The following is a 24,759-nucleotide window of genomic DNA, read 5'->3' on the forward strand; positions in this document are numbered from 1 at the left end:
TCTTTGTTACCTGTTGCCAAAAGCAGATCCATATGGGGGTTTCTAGAAGAGAGAATCTGGGCTATTTCTAAACACATTTGTTTTTCTCTTATGAGTATAAAGAAGCGCCTGATTCCAGCACACTCATTTAACTATTGGCTTCAGAAAACCGCAAGTGATAGCTTCTCCTTTCATTCTTTTGTCCTGCCTCCATTACTCACTTAGTCTGAGGAAATATTTCCATTTCAGTTACAATTGCAAATCAATTAAGAGGTTCTCATGGTTGATTCAATCAATCAAAGTGGCAACTGTTTAAACAGAGTCCCTTCTGGGTGAATCTTTATTATTATACTGGTTCAACAGATCTCGACCCTCTTAGGGGTATTAGAAAACTGATAACCACCTTTTCTTTAGAAAGTTATCCTCTAGCTGGGGAGACCAAATATAAACACAGTGAAGCTAATTAAAAACACTAGATTTAAATAGAAATCTTCAATAAAACATGAGGTGTCACATGGTGGATGATTAATATTTAACTGAATAGTGAGGCTGACTCTAAGCTTCAGTGCTGGTGATCTTTCAGAGATAAATGTCACCCTGATAATTGCTAGAGACAATCGGAAGGGTCACAGTGGCTAGGCTGTGCCTACTTCCTTTAGCTACCTCACTTCTCTTGCCCCACGACAGGTACCCACTCAAAATATCATGTTCAGTCATTGAATTCTACTGCTGGGGATGGAGCAAAGCCAGTCTCTGTATGAACAGCTGATGGATTCTGGTGTTCAGAGAGAAGACTGCCTGAGTCATGATGGGCCAGAAAGGAGGTAGGAAGGATGGATAACATGGATCTTCACCTCAATTTTTCTATTTTTATTTTTTAGTTTTGGTCGTGCTGGGTCTGTTGCTGTGTGAGGGCTTTCTCTAGTTGCAACGCACGGGCTTCTCTTCTTGTGGCTCACGGGGTTAGTTGCCCTGCAGCACGGAGGATCTCAGGTCCTCAACCACAGATTAAACCCAAGTCCCCTGTCCTGGAAGCGGGGTTCTTCACCGTCGGACCACCAGGGCTATCCCTCAGTTTTTTTTTTTTTTTTTTTTTTTCTTTAACCGTTCCGTCCCGCTGCCTCCCGGCGGGTCCCCAACCGGCGCCCCAGTCCCCACAGTCCTGTTTGGACTTCTGTGGTGATAGAGGATCCTTATCCCTCAGTTTTTAAAGGGTAGTTACACTTGAAGGAGTGGAGTGGGGGCTGCAAACTGAACAGAAAGTTAGAGAAAATAAAGTGCAGGAAGCCATCAGGAAGCAGATGAGTTGTAAAGGACAGGCTATGTGGACAAGGCGCTGAAAAGGAAGGTATCAACTTCCTAAGACAATGGCGTGGGAGTCGTCTACCTGGAAGTGACAGCTGATGTTTTAGACATGAACTAGATCAACACAGAAGAGAATCTGAAGAGAGAAGCCATGAGGTCTAACGTTAGCCTGAGAGGAGGAGAGAGAGAGAGAGGATCTATATATTCAAGGATGAAGCCCTCATTGCTAGAAGAGGTCTCAAAGAGACTGAAAATTGGCAATGGTTTGATCCAAATGCTACAAAGATCAATACTTTTCATTAGCAAAGTGCCTTGAAATTTGATTTGATCTTGTTTGCAGACAGTATTACGTATAAAGAGATATTTATGCTTCTAAGTTCAGGCATGGAACCTCGCATTAATCAAAGGTATTAGCTCATTTTAATTTTTCTTTGCTACATTTATGCTTGAGCCAGTGAGACCATTTTGGGATATCTATCTATATAAAAATCTATATATTGAGAGAATGTGAGAGAGATGTTGTATTTTTTTTTTAAGATTCCTTTTTGGCAATTAAGTGAGTGGTTGATTCCCTTAATATTCTGAGAGCAAACACAGCCATCATTATGAATCACTGTAGTTGATGAGTCTAATCCTTTTTCGTGCCATTAGAGCAGATGCTCACATCTGAATCCCCCGCAGACAGATCAGTCTTCATCATCTCCTCATACATGTTCCAGCATCTGTACTGGGTTTTTGATGTGCTGTACTGGCATGAGGTCACAGCACCACTTTTCTGGACTGGCAAAGCAGCTGCCCAGGAAATCAGAATAAAACAGTGAAGAAACTGCTGTTCTTCGCAAAACTGACAGTGACCTGTGAGCCTGAGGATTTGGATGTGAACGGTGTCTACTTGTCTGATCCTGGCTTTCTGGAGGAGCTCCCTCCATAGAAGAGCTGGTTGAAATCTAAGACTGGTCTAAACTTTGCATATGACACAGGTCTGTATGGGCAAAGCCGTGCGTTTTTCAGTAGTCAGGCTCGGAGGTGAGTTGGACCATAAAGAAGCCTGAAGGCCCAAGAATTGATGCTTTCAAATTGTGGTGCTGGAGAAGACTCTTGAGAGTCCCTTGGACAACAAAGATATCAAACCAGTCAATCCTAAAGGAAAACGACCTTGAATATTCACTGGAAGGTCTGATGCTAGAACTGAAGCTCCAGTCCTTTGGCCACCTGATGTGAAGAGCTGACTCACTGGAAAAGGCCCTGATGCTGGGAAAGATTGAAGGCAGGAGGAGAAGGGGTTGACAGAGGATGAGCTGGTTGGATGGCATCACCAACTTGATGGACACGAGTTTGAGAAAACCCCGGGAGATACTGGAGGACAGAGGGGTCTGGCATGCTGCAGTTCATGGGGTCACGAAGAGTCAGACATGACTTAGCAACTGAACAACAAAAACTCTGTATATAGCCTCAAAGTTAAAGCGCCAGTGGTGCCAGGAAAAACAGCCTTTCCGACGCAGGTCACTGAGAATGCCCGTATTTTGTGATTGGAAATCACAGCACACACACACACACATATGTCACAAACAGATATGCCTTGTTGCTGATTATAGCACAACATGAGATCTCGTGCCAAAAGGTGGATGAAACCGCATGAGAAATTATTTGAATATTTGTATTTCTGTGAAGACCCTGGTACTTCTATGAACCTGAATCACTGAAGGGAAGGGAATTTTGCTGTTCTTGTTTTACCCGCCAGGCTTGGTGCTCAACAAAGTTCCCAGGGCTACTGGTAAGAGTTTCCCAGGGCTCCTTCGCAATGCACCACAGGCCGGCTGGCTTACACAGCAGACATGTGCTCTAGCGGTCTGGACCACTGGTTCCTTCTGAGAGCTTTGAAAGACAGTCTGTCTCAGGCCTCTCGCCTCGGTCCTGTGGGTTTGCTCGTGGTCTTTGACATTCTTTGGATTTTGCCCCTTCCCTCAGATCTCTGCCTTTCTCTCCTAAGAGCGAGTTTTTCCCCGTGTACCCATGTGTGTCCAAGTTTCTCTTTTTCATAAGGACACCACTACTGGAGCAGGGGGCCCCTCTTAACTAATTATATCTGCAGGGACCGTGTTTCCAAATAAGGGTTCATTCTGAGGTACTGGGGGTTAGAACTTCAGCATGTAAGCCTGGGGAGACACACAGTTCACTCCCTCTCCTCTAGCCTCCCCCAGATCCATGTTCTCCCCACACACAAAACACATTCTCCCCATCCCAACATCCCTAAGTACTTGCAGAGATGGTTGATGAATCACATCTCCCATTCCATAGACGATTTTGCAGTTTGACCTCATCGTTTCCACATTAAGAGGCAGACTCTTTCCACCTCCTTTGAGTTTAGGCTGCTTGCTCCTGGACTCTTTTTGCCAACAGAACATGGTGGGAATGACGCTGTGAAATTCTGAGGCTGCCCTTGTGAGGTCTGGAGCTTCTGCCTTCCACTCTTGGAATGTCTTTCGCTGGGACCCTGCTGCCATGTTATGATGAAGCTCAAGCTGCCATGTGGAGAAACTCTGATGGAAAAGCCCCAGCCCCCAGCCTTTGCTGGACGGAGCCAATGATCCATACCACTGCCAACCATGTGAGGACATTCTGGAAACTTCTGTCATCCCAGCACTTCATATGACACCAGTAAGGCAGAATAACTCTCTGGACACACAATTATGACTTATGATAAACTGTTGTTGTTTTAAGGTGTTTTGTTAAACAGCAATAGAAAAATTCAAACAGAGTACAGGCTTCCCAGGTGGCGCTAGTGGTAAAGACCCCACCTGCCAATGCAAGAGATATGGGAGACAAAGGTTTGATCCCTGGGTTGGGAAGATCCCCTGGAGGAGGGCATAGCAACCCACTCCAGTATTCTTGCCTGGAGAGTCCCATGGACAAGGCCTGGTGGGCTAAAGTCCATAGGGTTGCAAAGAGTCGGACCCGACTGAAGCAACCTAGCATGCAAGAGCAGTATTAGAAGTGGGATCCTTCAGCCGCAAAAACCTAAACCAAGGTAGTGTCAGCTTCGGTGAGGAGTAGGGAGAAGAATGCTGCTGCAAACTCGGAATGCATGGAGCCAATTCTCATTCAAGCCTGGAAGAGCGGTGACCTGTGACCTGAAGCGGAAGAACATTTGCAAACTCATCCTTGTGGGAACACAAGATAGAATGTGAGTCTGGTAAACTTGTGGATCTAGCGGAGATCTCCAGGCAGGATGTCGAAAGCACCGTTGTGCTTCTTTCAGCTCTCGATGATAAAGCGAGGAGAGAGAGACGGATTTGAAAAGAAACAGTTTGCTTTTTTTAAAGCAGAATTCAAAGGAAATATTCCAACTTTGGACTTGCTAAGTTGGAAAATAAAACTATTTCTCACTGCATGCCTCTTCACTGGGCAAACATTTCTCAAGGTAAAAGGTGACTCGGGCAAAGATCAAAGACAGATGTTGCCAGGAACACAAGGCCTGGGGTTAAAGTCAAGTCAGGGGTGTGGGAACACCATGCTTTGTTAAGATCTCAGAGTTTTAAGAGGTGCTTGTTATTCCCCTACACTGGACACAATTTCTTCTAAGCATCTTTCTTTTTTAATTTTTTCTTGTATACCGGAATATTATTGATTAAGAATATTGTGATAGTTTCAGGTGTAGAGCAAAGTGACTCACTTGTACATGTATCTTCTTTTTCAAACGCTTTTCCCATTTAGATTGTTTCAAAATAGTGAGCAGTTCCCTGTGCTATACTTCGGGTCTTGGCTGGTTCTCCATTTTAAATACAGCAGTGTGTACATGCCCATCCCAGACTCCCTAACCATCCTATCCTCCTAACCGTGTTTCTGTTTTACAAGTTCATTTGTATAACGTGATTTTTTTATTCTGAATATAAATTATATCATATGATATTTCTCTTTGTCTTACTCAAAATTCACTCAGTATGACAATTATGACAATCTCTAGGAAACTTAACGGTGGTTTCTCATAACTCCCCAACTCATAGCCAAAGTAGAGAGAAGCCTGTGTCAAAGAAAAATCTGGGCATGGCGTCTGTCCAATGGACTGGATTAAAGGTTTTATACTCTGGCATCCCACTAAGCTGGGCTTCTCAGGTGGCTAGTGGTAGAGAACCTGCTAGCCAAAGCAGGTGATGCAGGAGACCTGGGTTCAATCCCTGGGTCAGGAAGATCCCCTGGAGTAGGAAACGACAACCCACTCCAGCATTCTTACCTGGGAAATCCTGTGGACAGAGGAGCCTGGTGGCCTACAGTTCATGGGGTCTCAAAGAATTGGACATGACTGAGCACACCCCACCTTAATTTAGGAAACTGTACCATTTTGTCCCCAAAGTACAAGATAGAAAGAAGATTCTTTTTCTCCCCAGTGTTCTGAGGGCAGGCAAAAGCTAATGTGTCATGAACATGGTCCATTTCTTATAGCAAAGTAAGGAAGAGTCAGGTGAATAAGCCCACAGTCCAAAGGGAGAAGCCACATGCTGACCAGTTCTCCTCCCCTTGAGAAGGTCTTTGCTGTTGTTCAGTCACTCAGTCATGTCTCTTTGCGTCCCCATGGACTGCAGCATGCCAGTCTTCTCTGTCCTTCATCATCTCCCAGAGCTTGCTCAAACTCATGCCCATTGAGTCGGTGATGCCTTCCAACCATCTCATCCTCTGTCATTCCCCTCTCCTCCTGCCTTCAATCTTTCCCAGAATCAGGATCTTTTCTAATGAGTCAGCTCTTTGCTTTCATGTGGCCAAAGTGAGAAGGCCTAGGTCTTCCTAAATGAGCACAAGACACTGAGGACCTTCATGGCTAGGTTTCACAATCACTCTGTCTATGCTTCCCATTTTCCCTCTTTGAATTGGAGTGTCAACTTCAGGCATTCTGTGCCTGTCTCTCCATGCATATTTTGTCTTGTATGTGACTAGATTTTTTTTGTTTTTTAATTCAAGGATCTTCCAACCTGAGGATCCTCATGGGAGGAGGTTTATCAATATCTGTGTCTGACAGAGAATTAGATCCTGGGAATAGTAGTCATGTATGGATGTGAGAGTTGGGCCATAAGGAAAGCCAAGGGCCAAAGAATTGATGCTTTTGAAATGTGGTTCAAAATTGATGCTTTTGAACTGTTGGAGAAGGCTCTTGAGAGTCCCTTGGAGTGCAAGGACATCCAACCAGTCCATCCTAAAGGAAACCAGTCCTGAATATTCATTAGAAGGACTGATGTTGAAGATGAAACTCCAATACTTTGGCCACTTGATGTGAAGAACTGACTCATTGGAAAAGACCCTGATGCTGGGCAAGATTAAAGGTGGGAGGATAAGGGGACAACAGAGGATGAGATGGTTGGATGGCGTCACCGACTTGATGGACATGAGTTTGAGCAAACTCTGGGAGTTGGTAATGAACATGGAAGCCTGGCATGCTGCAGTCCATGGTGTCTCCTAGAGTTGGACACGGGACATAACTGAATGACTGAATTGAACTGAACTGAATTGTGTTAATGCCTGATGTCACAATGGGATGAGAGTTACAGCTTCCTGGGAGGAAAATGTGTATTTTGCATCTCAGAGAATGCAAGTAATTCATGGCCAGAGGATGGTTTCCAATAGACTGCAGGTGACTTCTGGAGAAGGAAATGGCAACCCACTCCAGTACTCTTGCCTGGAACATTCTGTGGATGGAGGAGCCTGGTAGGCTAAAGTCCATGGGGTCGCAAAGAGTCAGACACGACTGAGTGACTTCACTTTCTTTCCATAGTTTCTTTTGGAGAAGGAAATGCAACCCACTCCAGTGTTCTTGCCTGGAGAATCCCATGGATGGAGGGACCTGGTGGGCTGCAGTCTATGGGGTTGCAAAGAGTCGGACACGACTAAGCAACTAACAGGCGCACACAGGTGACTTCAAATTCTTGCCTCTAATGGACACACAGGGTCTGTGCTCCCCCCTTTGCATCTGACCTGGCCTCTTGCCTGAGCTTGGCCGAGGCAGTGCAGTGGAAGGATGTGATAGAACATCCACAGCTGGGCCTGCATCTGAAGCTTCCTGCTTGGCTCCTCTTGAAACCCTCTCCTGGGATCTGGCAGCTGTGTCAAGAGGCCCAAGCTGGCTGAGTTGAGACAGGAAGTTCCTGCTCTGAGCCTCGCCTCCAGTGCGACACCTGGGAATGAAGCAGCCTGACTGCAACCCTGTGATCCCAGCCTGGGTCTCTGGGGACAAAAGAAGTGCCCAGCAGAGCCCAGAGTCTAAATTCTTTATTTACAGGCACACAAACAGATGAAATGATTGTCATTTTAAGCCACAAAATTTTGGGAGTAGTTACCCAGCAGAAATAAATCACCCACCAAGAGCAGGCAGTATCCAGCAGCTTTGTTCATGCCTTGGTCACTGTTCTTGGCCAGTGATCAAATTTTCTGAAATTTCAGCTACACTAAACATGATTGAGCATTTTAAATATACTTAATTAAAATAGAAGGGCCATGTCTTACTGTGATTACACTTGAATTATTTGGCATACATTTATTAAACTATCAAAAGCTAATCGATTGCCTCAATATTTTATCTTGATTCTACTGAATCTATATTCTAAGCAGAATTATTAATCCACTTCATTTAAGTACAATCATATTTGATGAAAGTAGACAGACAGAATCAGTCTTGGGATGGTGTGTCCAGAGTGAAGAACCGAGCTTCACGTTGTAGGAGCCCTCTGCCCTTCATTGTCAGCATATCCTTTTATTTTTCCTTGTTTTCATTTATCATCTTCTGTTTTTATTTCCAGAACACAGTGTTACTGTGTGCTATGTGCTGAGGATGAAAGTTTTGAGAACTATGAAGTACAGAGAGAAAAAAGGAACATTTTAAACAAAGACAAATTTAAAACCCCAAACTCTTTGAAATTTCAAATAGTTTTCCCTCATTCAAAATCCATAAGCCATAAATGACGAGCCACCAGAGACAGTGGGATCTCATTGAGTGTTTTGCTGTGAAAGCAAATCACAGGCTTGCTTTCTCCTTTCAAGTTGCCTGATTTTCATTTAGGGAGCTATGAGCTATTCCCCCCATTATTACCAAAATTGATTTTGAGTCTGCATCTGAAGCATTATCCACTGCTTCTCTGAGGAAGATGGAATATATATTTATCAAAATGTCCTAGCTGAATAAAGCTAAGTAAAAGCTGGTAACACCAATGCCAGCATATGTGTATTTTTAAGCAGAAGAACCGTCCTTTCAGTTCAAAATGTCTTCCTTCCCTTCTCATCTGTAAGGAAAAGCCCCTCATAGGGTCCAGTCCTCCCGTGAAGGGAACAGGTGCTATGAGTAAGAGATGTCTGAGAAGATTGTCTGAAAAGACAGGGACACCTGTAACGGACAATTGGCATGCTGTTGGAATTTCTCCAGATAATGACATTACACAGACTCCTAAAATGTCAGACATAAAATAATAAACAGGACTCTGCATGGGGTTGTTCTTTCTAAGCGAATAGAGCCATCTATGGATCAAGTCTTTATTTCTCTGGATTCTGTCAGAATGATGCCCTATAGTCAGAAGCTCTTTACTTCACAAAATACTGCACAGGCAAGCATTTCTTCCTCTCCACAGTATTAATTAAATTACATAAAACTGGCAGTGTTTAAATCCTGGCATCTGTATTGTCTCACTTAATTACACCCCTGGACTCCTTTCAAAATTCTTTCATTTGCTACAGGGACACCTATTGGCCAAAGGGGAAGAAATCAGATACAAGTGATGAGATACGACTCGGGATTTCTACCTGGCCCACCGCCCACAGCGAGGAAGGCTCTCCTTCAGTCTGTCTGACTGCGGCATTCCCAATCCCCATGCTCTGCAGCAGAGGGAAAAAGTCACCATGATAGAGACTCATTGGAAATTAAGTAAACTTCATAAATAAAGCACTTTTGAACATTCTTCCACCTTAAAAAAAAAATACATGAAGATCATAAAGTGGAATGTGGGTTACCATGCCCAATTTCAGCATTCTGTGTGTGCCAGATAAGCGTGGGCATGGGAGAAGCATCAGGAAGCTTGCCACAAGCACCCTGCTCAGAAGATTGCTGTAAGCTCAGGTCAGCAGAGGTGATCCAGGCCCTGAAGGATCACTCCTCTGGGCAGAGCATGTGGACAGAACGTCTTCATGACAGAAGAACCAGCTGCCCGGCTCCAGGTGCCGGATAAAGAGAGGTGCTCAGTCTGCTCAGTGGTGTCCGACTCATTGTGACCCCCATGGACTGTATGTAGCCTGCCAGGCTCCTCTGTCCATGGGATTCTCCAGGCAAGAATACTGGAGTGGGTTGCCATTTCCTTCTCCTGGGGATTTTCCTGACCCAGAGATTGAACCTGTGTCTCTAAAGTCTCCGGCATTGGCAGGCAGGTTCTTTACACTAGCACCACCCAGGAAGCCCATGGTAAAGGGTTATTGCCAGTAAAAGGCAAAGGCAAGTGAAGCCCACAAGATTATTTTTGGTAAATTCTTTCTCTCTCCCTCTTTTTAATTGATTTGTCCAAAAACCAAATTAATTTCTGTTCTGGGTCTACTTATTTTACCTTTTAAAATATTTTCATGCATGGCTGCCATCTGAGCCAGAAAGCTGACATCATCTTTAATCTGTTTCTTCTTCCCCTACGTGCAACCCCTGATTTCAGCATCTGCTGTCTTACATGTCTCTCCTCACTGCCTGCTCTGCAGTTTGGACAGTTACACTCAGTCAGGCTGGGTCTTTTCTAGATCAAAGGATCTTTTGGCTCTTTCCCTGCTCTCTGAATCTGCCCAATGATCTTTCCAAAGTATGAATCTTGGGTGGTTACTCTTCAATGGCTCCAAATTGCCAACCACAATAAAATCCAAACTGCTTTGCATAGAAATTGAGACCCTCCATGATCCGGACTTTGATTCCCTCATCAACCTCATTTCTCTCTCTATTAAATTGTTCACTGTTGTTGAACCACTGAAATGGGATCTATAGACTGAAGCTTGAAAAATGATACTTCTCTTCCACTGAGAAAACACAGTGAAAATTCAACTGGATTTTATTCTTTGTAGGAAAACGTTGAAGAGAGAAAATCCTAAATTTGATTAAAAAACAAAATGTTACTTGTTGTAATGCAAATTTGGTATTTTTTTAACCAAAATAAACACATTTGGCAATTTAGAAAATACTGCTACTGAACACCAAAAAAGTTTATCCATCTTCATTTCATTTGTCCAGTAAGTATTTAATAAATGTATAATATGAGTTTGGACAAATTGAAAGTGAAAGTGAAAGTCACTCAGTCATGTCCAACTCTTTGTGATCCCATGGACTATAGTCCATGGAATTCTCCAGGCCAGAATACTGGAGTGGGTAGCCGTTCCCTTCTCCAGGGGATCTTCCCAACCCAGGGATCAAACCCAGGTATCCCGCATTGCAGGCGGATTCTTTACCAGCTGAGCCACCAGGGAATCTCATATATATCATTGCACATGTATATATCACTGAGGTACCCTAGGGCTTCCCAGGTGGCTCAGTGGTAAGGAATCTACCTGCTAATGCAGGGGATGCACCCTCAATCCCTGGGTCAGGAAGATACTTTGGAGAAGGAAATGACAACCCTCTCCAGTATTCTTTCCTTTGAAATCCCACGGACAGAGGAGCCTGGAGGGCTACAGTCCATGGGGTCACAAGAGTAGGACATGACTTAGCAACTAAATAACAACAGCAACACAGTATAACATACAGTTCATCAGTCATTGGCTCATGAAGATGAGACATGGTTCCAGCCTTCCATGAGTTAACAGTCTAGTGAAGGAAATGAATAAGAAAAAAATACGTGATACAGCGTAAGTGTTATAAGAGGCACGAAGCTTAAACAACTTGTAGTTAGGTCTTTTTATATTGCAGGTAGTAAAATGCTCATTTGAGCCAAAAAAGAGAGAAAGAGAGAGAAATTTATTGTCATACACAAAGGAAAATCCCAGTAGTATACATTCAGTTACGGTTTGATCCAGGTGCTCCAGTAATGTTACCAGATTCTTCTTTCCTTCTCTCACCTCCAGTTACACTTGTGTTGGCGTTCCCATACATTGGTTATCCCTGTTTGGCAACAAATGTTGGCATTAGAAACTCCAGACTTGAACTTTACCATTTAATCAACTTTATACAAACAAACAAAAATAAAACTTCTTTCATACAATGGTCACAGATGATTGTGAGTTCTTGGGACATATATCCACTATTGATCCAAACACGTGGCTAAGAGAACAAAAAGTATTGATTGATCAATATTTCTTCTCAGTTAACATGAAGACATTGGAAAAATTCTGAAGCATGATATTGTGAAAATACATGTTAGCTTTGTGTTTTTCAATTAATTGAAACAAAAGAGTGTATCTTAAAAATGAGGGCAGGTGGACAGGAAGGTAAACCAAATATTTTATTTCTTTCACTTATATGGAAAAATTTTCTACTCTTATTCTAACAGAAGCCCTTATTTTCAGGCTCCTGACTTGCTAAATGGTCAGAAATGTTCATAAACAAGTGGTGCTTTGGGGATCATGGCTACATATCCAGGACTTTAGTATTCCTGATATTTGGGTTTGCTGCTGTAACAACAGAGGTCAGCTCAGACATGTCTAAATAGAAAATATATAGCACCTAGGCTGAAAATGCCTATAAATGAAGCATGGGCAAGTCATAACTCCTAAAGTAGGGGTCCCTAGCCTCTGGGATCTAATGCTTGATGATCTGAGATGGTGCTGATGCAATAATATTAGAAATAACCTGCACAATAAATGCAACGTCCTTGAATCATCCTGAAATCATCTCCTTCAGTGTCCATGGAAAAACTGTCTTCCGTGAAACTTGTCCCTGGTACTAAAAAAGGTTCAGGACTGCTGTCTAAAGGGTACCCAAATTCCTAGTTGTTTTACAAAATTATCTGCTTCAGCATATATTTTAGGTCTGAAGCTTGTGATAGTTTATTTGCCTGTAACTACTGAAAGGTTAACAATTCTGGCATGAAATCAGCGGGTGAAAAAAATCCTTGAAATTAATTTATACGCATTCACTATTGGCGATGCATTTTACTGAGAACCATGTTAGTTGCAAGTTTAAAAAAATCACTGCCATTATTAATCACCCCAAATAATTACCCTTATAAAAATGTAATTTCAACACACAAAAACTGAATATATTTCCTTCGATTGATCTATGAAAGAGACACCCAGAAATGGCACAGCGGAGACACCAAGGGTGAGTTTCATAAACGATTCATCTTTGGGGCGCATCTGAATCCCTAATTGTGCAGCTTTTCTCCCGGCAGGTGATTATGACTAGGTTGAAACATTTACATTTATATTTGTTATCTGCAAGAGATAATTAGATATTTCCACCACAAAATAACTTACATTAATGGGCCGTAACTTTCAATATGTAGCTTTAAACTGCACATTTAAGTAATATAATATCTGTTTCCCTTAATTTTACTATAATTGTCTGCATGTAGAAGCTTTATTTTTTTTCTTTCAAAAACACAATTGGCTAAAACAACATATTAAATGCTTTTAGTTTATTACTTTGAAATTTTAGAATAACCAGGCTGACTTGTACAGAATTTTACTAAAGCACCAGCATGTCAAATGAAAGTGACGTTGAACTGAAACAAAACCTCTACCGCCTTGGCTAAAACGATAAGGATTGCATGTGGAATATACTTGTCTTTGGGGAGAGGTATGTAAGATATGGTGGAGTTTTTGTGTGTGTGTCATTTCTGTGCATAATCCAAATATCTTTTAGCTTTGATTAGAAGCAAAGTTTGCCTTAATTATATACTTCAGCTTGTTCTCTGTCTAGGGTTTGGTCAACAATACTTTCTTTGGTGAAAGGTCAGTTTGTAATTGTGTACTGCAAATTTTATCCATTCATTCCCTCAATGACTCTATCAGCTCCAGTTCAATGGCCTGAGACAGGTTCACGGGTCAAAAGAAAACCCTAACAACCTCCGTTTAGAAGACATATCTACCAGAAGTCGACTTACAGGTGAGCTTGGCTCCATCAGATTAGTATCTCCAGTTTATAAGCACAAAACTGACTGCATGAAACATAAATAGGATGCTGTCGGCCAAGGAGAATCACTCAGTCTGAGTAATTCTTTAATTAGATACGGAAAGTGAGTGTCTCTGCACTCAACTTGCATCCCCTAAGTTGGCCTGATTAATTACTCTTCCTAGGATTTTAAACGTGTGGGCATGCTAAGTGGCTTCCCTGGCCTCAGCCGGTAAAGCATCTGCCTGAGATATGGGAGCCCTGGGTTTGATCCCTGGGTTGGGAAGATCCTCTGGAGAAGGCAATGGCAACCCACTCCAGTATTCTTGCCTGGAAAACCCCATTGATGGAGGAGCCTGGTAGTCTACAGTCCATGGGGTCGCAAAGAGTTGGACACAACTAAGCCACTTCACTTTCCTTTCCTAAGTCACTTCAGTCGTGTCTGACTCTTTGTGACTCTCTGGGCCACAGTCCACCAGGCTCCTCTGGCCCATGGAGTTCTCCAGGCAAGAATACTGGAGTGGGTTGCCATTTCCTTCTCCAGGGCATCTTGCTGACCCAGGGATCGAACCCACATCTCTTATGTGCCTGGCATTGACAGGCAGATTCTTTACCACTAGTGCCACCTGGGAAGCTAATTGTTATTCTTATGCTTTTAAAATATTAATATCAGAAACATAAAAAGATTTCAAATTCTCATGAGTTTAAGTGGACAACAAAATATTCATGCAGACAAAGGCCTCCAGAAACCTGTAGAAAAATTCTTCAAGCTTTGGAGTTAGAAATTATGACTTCAGTGATTGCTGGGGGAAGGGATGATGGGAAGGGATAGTTGGGGAGTTTCGGATGGACGTGTACACACTGCTATATTTAAAGTGGGTAACCAACGTGGTCCTGCTATAAGCACAGGGAACTCTGCTCAGTGTCATGTGGCAGCCTGGATGGGAGGGGAGTTTGGGGGGACATGGATACATGTCTATGTATGGCTGAGTCCTTTCAGTGTCAACTGAGACTATCACAACATTGTTAACTGGCTAAACCTCGACGAAAAATAAAAAATGTTTTAAAATATTTAAAAAGAAGTTACGACTTCTAGTTAGTCTAAAAGGAAAAAAGAAAAAAGAAAAAAGCTCAGTTTCTTTGCAAAGATTCAGCTCCTCATTGACAACTGTGTGGTGTTACTGGTGATATTAAGCAAATATTATAATTACTATGTACATATAAGAATAATACATGGAAATGCTTATATATTAATGCGAAGAATGCAAAAAAATAGTAATAACAAATGATCCCCACAAAGGGTCTTTAGAGAATGTTCAGAATAAGATGCTAATCACCCAAATCAGTAACTTTTCCCAGAGACATGTTCTGTGTAGCTTCTTTCCTAATTAGGCTTTTTTTCCTAAGTAATATAAACAGTCCCTGAGCAAATTTGTTTATACTACTAATTAGTCACATCTGGAATAAAATGTTCGCAAAGAATCGACACACAGCTCTCCGAATCATGAGTGTGATTTTTTCTTTTTGAAACTAATAATCTGAAAAATGTGGTTTGACACTATAGCCTATGACATTCATGTTATTAACGCATAAATGTGTGCCATTTAAAACTAGAGGCCATTTGCTTTCATATTCTAAAAAGTACCCAAATAAATATGCAACATCTAATGATACTTTTTGCTTTATTTATTTTTCACACTCAAAAGTACCTGTGAAGCCCCAATCCAGGGTGAAGTAGTTTCTTCATCAATGTGAATACAAATCAGCCTTGAAGATGATTTTGTATCTGGAATTTCTGTGTCATCTGCATTTTAGACTGAGCTAGAATGATGAATTGAGTATCATTTGTTGAATAATTGTGACTTTGGGCTCTTTCCTGCCGGCAGCACACGAGCAGCTATTCCAGGAGCATCATTATCAGATAAGAAGACCTCTGAAATGGCCTGCCGGCTTCATTTTCACACGTTTCCCCTCCATATACAAAAACCACAGTCGAGTGTTTGTAATTCAAATGTCTTTCAATTAGTTTAGTCTCATAGAATCATTCTTCAACTTAGAAGCCAAGGTCTGGCACTTAAAATTCAGGAAGTACATTGAATAGCATTCCATTTGTCACACAGGACACCATACAGCACTGCCGTTGTCACTAACACACTTTCCTAGCTGTGGATGGGTTTTAATGTGTTACCGTGAGAAGGGCGCGACCTCTAATATGACCTTGACTAGGTAAGCCCTCAAAGGACTTCTCCAGCACGCTGGTCCACCAGGCGGAGTTCCAGGTACTGGGATACACAGGGCCCTCTCTTGGAGCTGTGTTCTTGCCTAATGAAACAGAGTAAAAAGTAAAAAGCGGCCACATCTTATGGTGAAAAAGTATTAATAACATGAAGAAAATAAAAAGAATGTGATAGAGATTAGACAGTTTGAGGTTAATCTGGTTGAGAAATCGGGCCTTGGGAATATCTCAGGAGGGGATTTCAAGAAGAGTGACGCCCCTTATTTTGTGTCTTGGGGGAGACACAAGCTGGGCAGTTTTCAGGAGAGGGACTGCTCCAAGTGACAGCTTCCCCCAAGGGAGGAAGGGGAGCTTGGAAGGACATGAGGTCAGGAGGACGAGACTTGTCAGCCAACAGCAACGAGTTTGGATTTCACAGAACACAGAACACAGATCTGCACATTAACTTGTATTTTTCCACAAGTTTTCATGTGTGTTTAAATTGTCTAGAGTTTCTGTCAAATTATTTTAGTGTCCCAAGGGGATAGTTCCTGTGTATCACTGAAGAATGTGGCAAAAAATAAGTATTTCTCAATATTTTTGCTTTAACAAGAAACTGTAACATATTAAATCATTCTAAATAGAGAAAAAGCAGAGATATATGTGCAATATAATAGTAAATATCTGTATGAATAATTGTTGTTCAGTCTCAGTCATGTCCGACTCTTTGTGATCCCATGGACTGCATCATGCCAGGCTTCCCTGTCATTCACTATCTCCTGGAGTTTGCTCAGAATCATGTCCACTGTGTCAATGATGCCATCCAATCATCTCATCCTCTGTCATCACCCTCTATTCTTGCCCTCAATATTTCCCAGCATCAGAGTCTTTTCCAATGAGTCAGTTCTTCGCATCAGAGGGCCAAAGAACTGGAGCTTCAGCTTCAGCATCAGTCCTTCCAATGAATATTCAGGGTTCATTTCTTTTAAGATTGACTGGTTTGATCTTCTTGCAGTCCATGTGACTCTTAAGGATTTTCTCTAGCATCATAGTTCAAAAACATCAATTCTTTGGTGCTCAGCCTTCTTTATGGTCCAACTCTCACATCTGTATATGACTACTGGAAAAACCATACCTTTGACTAGATGGACCTTTGTCGGCAAAGTAATGTCTCTGCTTTTTAGTATGCTGTCTAGGTTTGTCATAGCTTTTCTTCCAAGGAGCAAGCGTCTTTTAATTTTGTGGCTGCATAACCAGTATCTTCCTGGTTAATTAACATAATTAATTTCAATAAGTTATTCTATTTTTAAGTGTTACTGGCTGTTGATGAGCAGAACGGTCATCAAATAAATAAACGTCAGCTTCTACAGTTACAATATCAAGAGTATAATGGTGTTAGGGGATATGGGGAAGCAGCAGTGAGATTTAGAGATCAAAGTCTTAAAACCTGAATTCAAAAAAAACTATGAAAAGATGTTCAATCTCACTGGTAATCAGAGAAATCAATTATAACCACAGTGGTAAAACATTTTGCACACAAATTTGAAAAAGTTTAAAAGGAACTTTGGGAACTTCGACTCATTGCTCATGAGAATGTATTTCTATATAAGTATGCTGAAGAACAATGTGGCGTGTCTAGTAAAGTTTAAGAAATGCGCATCCTCTCATTGAGTTGCTCTACTCATAGCCATGAGTTGAACCTAGGGAAATGGTGGTAGCAAATGGGAGACAACATAAATATTCACCCAGGGGAAGATGCAAGAAAGGACGCATTCCATGGCAGAAATCTGCCATGGAGCATGATAGGGCATTGAGAATAACTGAACCAAGATTATGCAGATCAATGCTGATGACTCAGAAAGGCAACGTTACGGGAATAAACAGGTTTAGAAGGATATCTTTAGTGTGATACAATTTATAGGAAGCTTTAAAATATGCAAAACAATATTGGATATTGCTCAGGAATATACAGAAGTGAGGTAATGCAGGAAATAACAGGCATATTTGTTTGTCACAGAAAAGAATTATAAAATGACAATTTCTGTTTTTTAACATTAACTTGCCAATTTGTCAATGATTATCAAATTGGTATTCTCTGTAAGTTCATGTTCAACAGAGACTAAAACCAGATTTGTTCATTTATCTTCATTAAGAGCTGATCAAATAATACTGTTAAACTTTAATTTCAAAAAGTTTCATTCATATAAATTGAGATGCAACAAAAGTTATTTAACATAATAAGTTTGAAATTCCCAAAACCTCCATTATATAATAAATCCCAGAAGTTAAAATACTGTCCATGTCTTTATTTCTTCAGGTTTGATTCTTACAGCTTTTCAATGTAGGAGAAAAAAAAAAAAATCACACTAAAGAACTTTACCACACTGTGAGTCTTAAAAAAATTAAAAATAGAACTACCATATGATCCAGCAATTCCACTTCTGGAATTACTCAAAAGTATAATGATGTATGAGTTCTCTGGTGAATTATACAAAGGTATAAGAGAGAAATTATATCAATTGTCTATAATCTCTTTCAGATGATAGAAGGAAAGGAAATACTTCCAAACTCATCTCTGAGGCTGGTGCTATCCTAATTTAAAAACCAGAGAATGACATTATAAGAAAAGAAAATTACAGACCAATGTCTCTCATAAACATAGATAAGCATCCTCAACAAAATATTAACATACTGATTCCAAAAAAGCATAAAATTAATTATATACCATGACCAAAGGGGATTTATCCCAATTATGTAAAGCTGGTTCAACAACTACAAGTCAACCATTGCACTCCATCATATCAACAAACTAAAAAATAAAACTCATATGATCATGTTAATAGATTGAGAAAAAAGCATTTGACAAAATCCAACATCCATTTATGATAAAAACTTAGTAAACTAGGAATAGAGGGGAGCTTTTGTGACTTGATAAAGATTACCTACAAACATTAACTGGCGAGAAACCCAAAGCTTTTACATGAACGTGAGGTACAAATCAAGGATGTCCTTTGTGATCACTCCTTCAGTATTGTACTGGAAGTCTTTTCTGATGCGACAACATAAGAAAAGAAGATCTATTAGATTGGGAAGGAAGACACAAAACTGTCTTTGCTGATGATATGGTTTGCTGTTGTTCAGTCGCTCAGTTGTGTCCGACTCCTTGTGACCCCATCGACTGCAGGACACCAGGCTTCCCTGGCTTTTGCCGTCTCCAGAGTTTGCTCAAACTCATGTCCAGTGACTCAGTGATGCCATCCAACCATCTCATCCTCTGTCGTCCCCTTCTCCTCCTGCCTTCAATCTTTCCTAGCATCAGGGTCTTTTCTAATGATATGGTTATCCATGTAAAAAATCTTAAAAAAATCAATCTAACTAATGAAACTAATAAAAGATTATAGCAAGGTTGCAGGTATGAAGTTAATATACACACTTGTTAGAATGTCCAAAATCCAGAACAATAACAACACAGAATCCTGGCAAGGGCACGAAGCAACGTGAATTGTATTTCATTGCTGGTGGGAATGCACAAAGGTCCGGCTGCTTTGCACGACAATGAATGAGGTGGTTTCTCACAGAACTAAGCATTCTTACCATACAATCCAGCAATCACACTACTTGGAATTGATATTTACCCAAAGGAGTTAAAAACTTATGCTTATACAAAATCCTGCAAATGCATGTTTATAGCTGCTTTATTCATAATTTCCAAATCCGGGGTAAACCAAGATGATCTTCAGTTGGTGAATGGATAAACTGTGGTACAACCAGACAATAGAATGCTTTTAGGTACTAAAGGAAATGAGGGCTTCCAGGGGGCACTAGTTGTAAAGAACCCACCTGCCAAGGCAGGAGACATAAGAGATGTGGGTTCCATCCCTGGGTCATGAAGATCTCCTGGAGAGGGAAATGGCAACCCACTACAGTATTCTTGCTTGGAGAATCCCATGGACAGAGGAGCCTGGTGGGCTACAGTCTATAGGGTTACAAAGAAACAGACATGACTGAAGGGACTTAGCATGCACACAAGAGGAAATGAGCTGTTAAGCCACAAAAAGACATGGAGGGAAGTTAAATACACATTATTAAGTGAAACATTACCACCTGAAAAGTCTATCTATTGTATGATTCCAAATATACATTTTGGAAAAGACAAAAGCAGGGAGACAGTAAAATAATCTGTACTTGCAATGAATTAAGGGAAGATATAAATGATTAGGAAAAGGAGAATGGTTAGGAAAAGGAGGAAAGGAAAGATACACCCAACTGAATGCAGAATTCCAAAGAATAGCAAGGAGTGGTAAGAAAGCCTTCCTAAGTGAACAATGCAAAGAAACAGAGAAAAACAATAGAATGGGAAAGACTAGAGATCTCAAGAAAATTAGAAATACTTAGGGAACATTTCATGCAAAGATGGACACAACACAGGACAAAATGGTATAGAATTAACAGAAGACGATGATATTGAGAAGAGGTGGCAAGAGTACACAGAAGAACTACACAAAGAAGGTCTTCATGACCTGGATAACCACAGTGGTGTGATCACTCACGTAGAGCCAGACATCCTGGAGTATGAAGTCAAGTGGGTCTTAGGAAGCATCAATACAAACAAAATTGGTGGAGGCAATGGAATTCCAGTGAGCACTTTCAAATCTTAGACGATGAGGCTGTGAAAGTGCTGCACTCCATATGTCAGAAAATTTGGAAAACTCAGCAGTGGCCACAGGACTGGAAAAGGTCAGCTTTCATTCCAGTTCCAAAGAAAGGCAATGCCAAAGAATGCTCAAACTACCGCACAATTGCACTCATCTCACATGCTAGCAGGATCATGCTCAAAGTCCTTCCATCTAGGCTTCCACAGTATGTGAGTCGAGAACTTCCGGATGTTCAAGCTTGATTTAGGAAAAGCAGAAGAGTCAGTGATCAAATTGCCAACATTGTTGGATCATAGAAAAAGCAAGGGAATTCCAGAAAGACATCTACTCCTGCTTTATTGACTGTGCCAAAGCTTTTAGCTGTGTGGATCACAACAAATTGTGGAAAATTCTTAAAGAGATGGAATACGAGACTACCATACCTGCCTCCTGAGAAATCTGTATGCAGGTCAAGAAGCAACAATTAGAACCGGACATGGAACAACAGACTGGTTCCATATAGGGAAAGGAGTACGTCAAGGCTGTATATTGTCACCCTGCTTATTTAACTTCTATGCAGAGTACATCATGTGAAATGCTGGTCTGGATGAAGCACAAGCTGGAATCAAGATTGTCGGGAGAAATATCAATAACCTCAGATATGCAGGTGAAACCACCCTTATGGCAGAAAGTGAAGAGACACTAAAGAGCCTCTTGATGAAGGTGAAATAGGAGAGTGAAAAGCTAGCTTAAAACTCAACATTCAAAAGACTATGATCATGGCATCCAGTCCCATCACTTCATGGCAAATAGATGGGGAAACAGGGGAAATAGTGAGACTATTTTCTTAGGCTCCAAAATCACTGTGGACAGTGACTGCACCATGAAATTAAAGATGTGTGCTCATTGGAAGAAAAGCTATGACCAACCTAGACAGAGTATTAAAAAGCAGAGATATTACTTTGCCATATAGTCAACGGTATGATTTTTTTTAGTTGTCGTGTATGGATGTGAGAGATAGACCATAAAGAAGACTGAGGTCGGAAGAATTGATGCTTTTGAACTGTGGTTCTGGAGAAGAGTTTGAGAGTCCCCGTACTACAAAGAGATCAAACTAGTCAATGCTGAAGGAAATCATCCCTGAATTTCATTGGAAGGACTGAAGCTACAGCTAAAGCTCAAGCTCCAATACTTTGGCCACCTGAGGGGAAGAGACCACTCACTGGAAAAGACCCTGATGCTGGTAAAGATTGAAGGCAGCAGGAGAAGGGGATGACACAGGACAAAATGGTTGGATGGTATCACCAACTCAATGGATATGAATTTGAGCAAACTCCAAGAGAAGGTGAAGGACAGGGAAGCCTGGTGTGTTGCAGTCCATGGGTCCGGAAACAGTTGGACACGACTGAGCAACTGAACAACATACATGATTAGACAAAGCACAGAGGACTTTAGGGCAATGAAAATATTCTGTATGAGATTACAAGGTTGGCTATATATCATTATACTTTTGTACAAGCCCACTGACTCATTGGAAAAGCCCTGATGCTGGGAAAGATTGAGGGCAGGAGGAGAAGGGGACGACAGAGGGTGAGATGGTGGGACAGCATCATCAACTCAATGGACATGAGTTTGAGCAAGCTCCAGGACTTGGTGATGAACAGGGAAGCCTGGTGTGCTGCAGCCCATGGAGTTGCAGAGTCAGACAAGACTGAGCGACTGAACTGAACTGATAGAATGCATAACACCTAGGTGACTCCTGAGATAAGCTATGGCTATTGGGTGGTTAAGAGATATTAATGCAGGTTCATTCCTGATAAAAATGTACCTTTCTTATGAGTGATATTGATAACTGGGGAGGCTATGCATACAGAGGGTGGGAATAATCTCTGTAGCTTCCTTTCACACTTGTAAACCTTGAAGTATTCTAAAAATGGGAGACCAGGGTTCAATCCCTGAGTTGGAAAGATCTCCTGGAGAGGGAATGGCAACCCACTCCAGTATTCTTGCCCTGCCCCCCAACAAATAGGGGGCTCAAAGAAATATTTAGACTAGATTCTGTCGTGGCTCAGACGGTAAAGTGTCTGCCTACAATACGGGAGGCCTGGGTTCAGTCCCTGGGTCAGGAAGATCCCCTGGAGAAGGAAATGGCAACCCATTCCAGTACTCTTGCCTGGAAAATCCCATGGACAGAGGAGCCTGGTAGGCTACAGCCCATAGGATCGCAAAGAGTCGGACATGACTGAGTGACTTGTCAGTGTCAATTCTAAAAATAAAGTCTTAAAAAAAAGAGAAAATGCTTCATAAACCATCAAGCATCATGCAAAGAAAAGACTACTGTTTTCATGTTGAGGGTGGTGTTAGACAAAATATTATTTTGTAGGTTTCAGACTGAAGAGTAAGGTTGATGGTTGGGGGCAGCCGATTTGATTCTCTGGTGAGATTCTTAAAGGAATAACTTCAAGACGTGTGTTTGTACAAATTTGATAATGGTGTGAAGCAATCATGGGCCCAATCCTGGCATTTGAGACAGAGGTGGATGGTTTCTCGAGGTCCCCAAACAAGTGTTTAAAACCTGCAAAAACGGCCTCAGAAAGTGGGAAGAAGAAATTAAATTTAGTTCTGCTTGTAAATAAGAAATATTCTGAATCCAAACACATATGCTCTATGCTAAACTCTCCTCAGATTAGCATAATCAGAAAGTCGAATTTGCTAATTCCAGATCAAGGAAGGAGTTCTAGCCCATCTGTTTCTTTGTAAAATGTGAGGACCTATTACAGTCTCAGTGAGAACAGAACTTGGTGTTTATTGCCATGTTAATGTTTTGTCCTTTATGGAGCACCACTCACCCCGAAGTCTCCTCACTTCGCTGCAGACAGTCAGCGTCTCCATAACCCACTTGATGGGCAGGGGGAGCAATGAGGCAGCTGTTCCCCATGCAATATTAAAGAGCAATTTGGGATCCAAAATAGAGAAGGATATTGCAATCACATAACAGTGTCGAGGAAATAAAGCACACAGTTGCCGTGAATGAAACAGAACGAAAACGAATGCCTCACTTGTGTACAGAGTAGCTGGGCACCTTTCAGTTCAGTTCAGTCGCTCAGTCGCGTCCGACTCTTGGTGACCCCATGAACTGCAGCACACCAGGCCTCCCTGTTCATCACCAACTCCCGGAGTCCACCCAAACCCATGTCCATCGAGTTGGTGATGCCATCCAGCCATCTCACCCTCTGTTGTCACCTTCTCCTCCTGCCCTCCTTCTCCTCCTCTTTCCCAGTATCAGGGTCTTTTCAAATGAGTCAGTTCTTCCCATCAGGTGGCCAAAGTATTGGAGTTTCAGCTTCAACATCAGTCCTTCCAGTGAACACCCAGGTCTGATCTCCTTTAGGATGGACTGGTTGAATCTCCTTGCAGTCCAAGGGACTCTCAAGAGTCTTCTCCAACACCACAGTTCAAAAGCATCAATTCTTTGGTGCTCAGCCTTCTTCACAGTCCAACTCTCACATCCATACATGACTACTGGAAAAACCATAGCCTTGACTAGACAGATCTTTGTTGACAAAGTAATGTCTCTGCTTTTTAATATGCTGTTTAGGTTGGTCATAACTTTCCTTCCAAGGAGTAAGTGTCTTTTAATTTCATGGCTGCAATCACCATCTGCAGTGATTTTGGAACTCACCTTTACTGTGTTTTAGATCCAGACAGCTTTTCTCCAGGAGCCCTTGCAGGCTGCCAAACTGGATGGCCACTTGGCAGTGACCCTGGAGAATGAGCACCCACCCCTGATTACCAGTAGCATTGATGGATCTTCCTTCAAGTTCTCCTCTCCAAGCAGGGAAGGCGCTGAGTCTGTGCTTGGTGCAGGAGCTGGGAGGTTGGAGGTGTAGGAAAAGAACTGGCAAGTCAAGGACCATAGCAACCTATGGATAAGCCCACAGCTCTGCGCCTGAATTTCTAACCTGTGATGGCTTTAATGAGCCTCCTCTGCTGGACCTATTTTTCCAGCTAAATACTATTCTTAATGAATGAGCCAGGATAGTTCCACACAGGGGACATCATTGATTTCAGGTGGAAGCCAGGGGGCATATTTAAGAATATTACACAGGTCACACACAACAAGGCACATGGAATACAAATGTCAGAAAGTCATTTGCTTTTTACTAGAAACTTCATCCTCTTTTGAACTCTTGAGAGTGCCTTGGACTGCAAGGAGATCCAGCCACTCCATCTTAATGGAAATCAGTCCTGAATATTCATTGGAAGGACTGATGCTGAAGCTGAAACTCCAATACTTTGGCCACCTGATGTGAAGAACTGACTCATTGGAAAAGACCCTGATGCTGGGAAGGTTTGAAGGTGGGAGGAGAAGGGGACGACAGAGGATGAGATGGCTGGATGGCATCACCGACTCAATGAAACTGAGTTTGAGCAAGCTCCGGGAGTTGGTGATGGACAGGGAGGCCTGATGCGGGGCAGTCCATGGGCTTGCAAAGAGTCAGACACAACTGAGCCACTGAACTGAACTGAACTCATACTCTTTTTTCCATTAAAAGTGAACTTTTTCAAACGTCATTTCCTGA

General features: G+C 41.9%; 1 long non-coding RNA gene across 3 annotated transcripts; it reads left to right on the forward strand.

The window, feature by feature from the left end:
* Positions 1-470: 470 nt before the first annotated feature.
* On the forward strand, positions 471-23,347 carry LOC139184987 (uncharacterized). 3 transcript variants are annotated; one of them, XR_011568568.1, is made up of 3 exons: positions 494-803; positions 8,995-13,321; positions 15,034-23,347. It is a non-coding gene; the product is annotated as an uncharacterized lncRNA (long non-coding RNA). The 3 variants fall into 3 exon arrangements; XR_011568567.1 differs by lacking the exon at positions 15,034-23,347 and having other exon boundaries at positions 471-803; positions 6,238-11,481; XR_011568566.1 differs by lacking the exon at positions 15,034-23,347 and having other exon boundaries at positions 471-803; positions 8,995-11,481.
* Positions 23,348-24,759: the final 1,412 nt, after the last annotated feature.

Source organism: Bos indicus, chromosome 9 (genome assembly GCF_029378745.1).
Source record: "Bos indicus isolate NIAB-ARS_2022 breed Sahiwal x Tharparkar chromosome 9, NIAB-ARS_B.indTharparkar_mat_pri_1.0, whole genome shotgun sequence".
NCBI lineage: Eukaryota > Metazoa > Chordata > Mammalia > Artiodactyla > Bovidae > Bos > Bos indicus.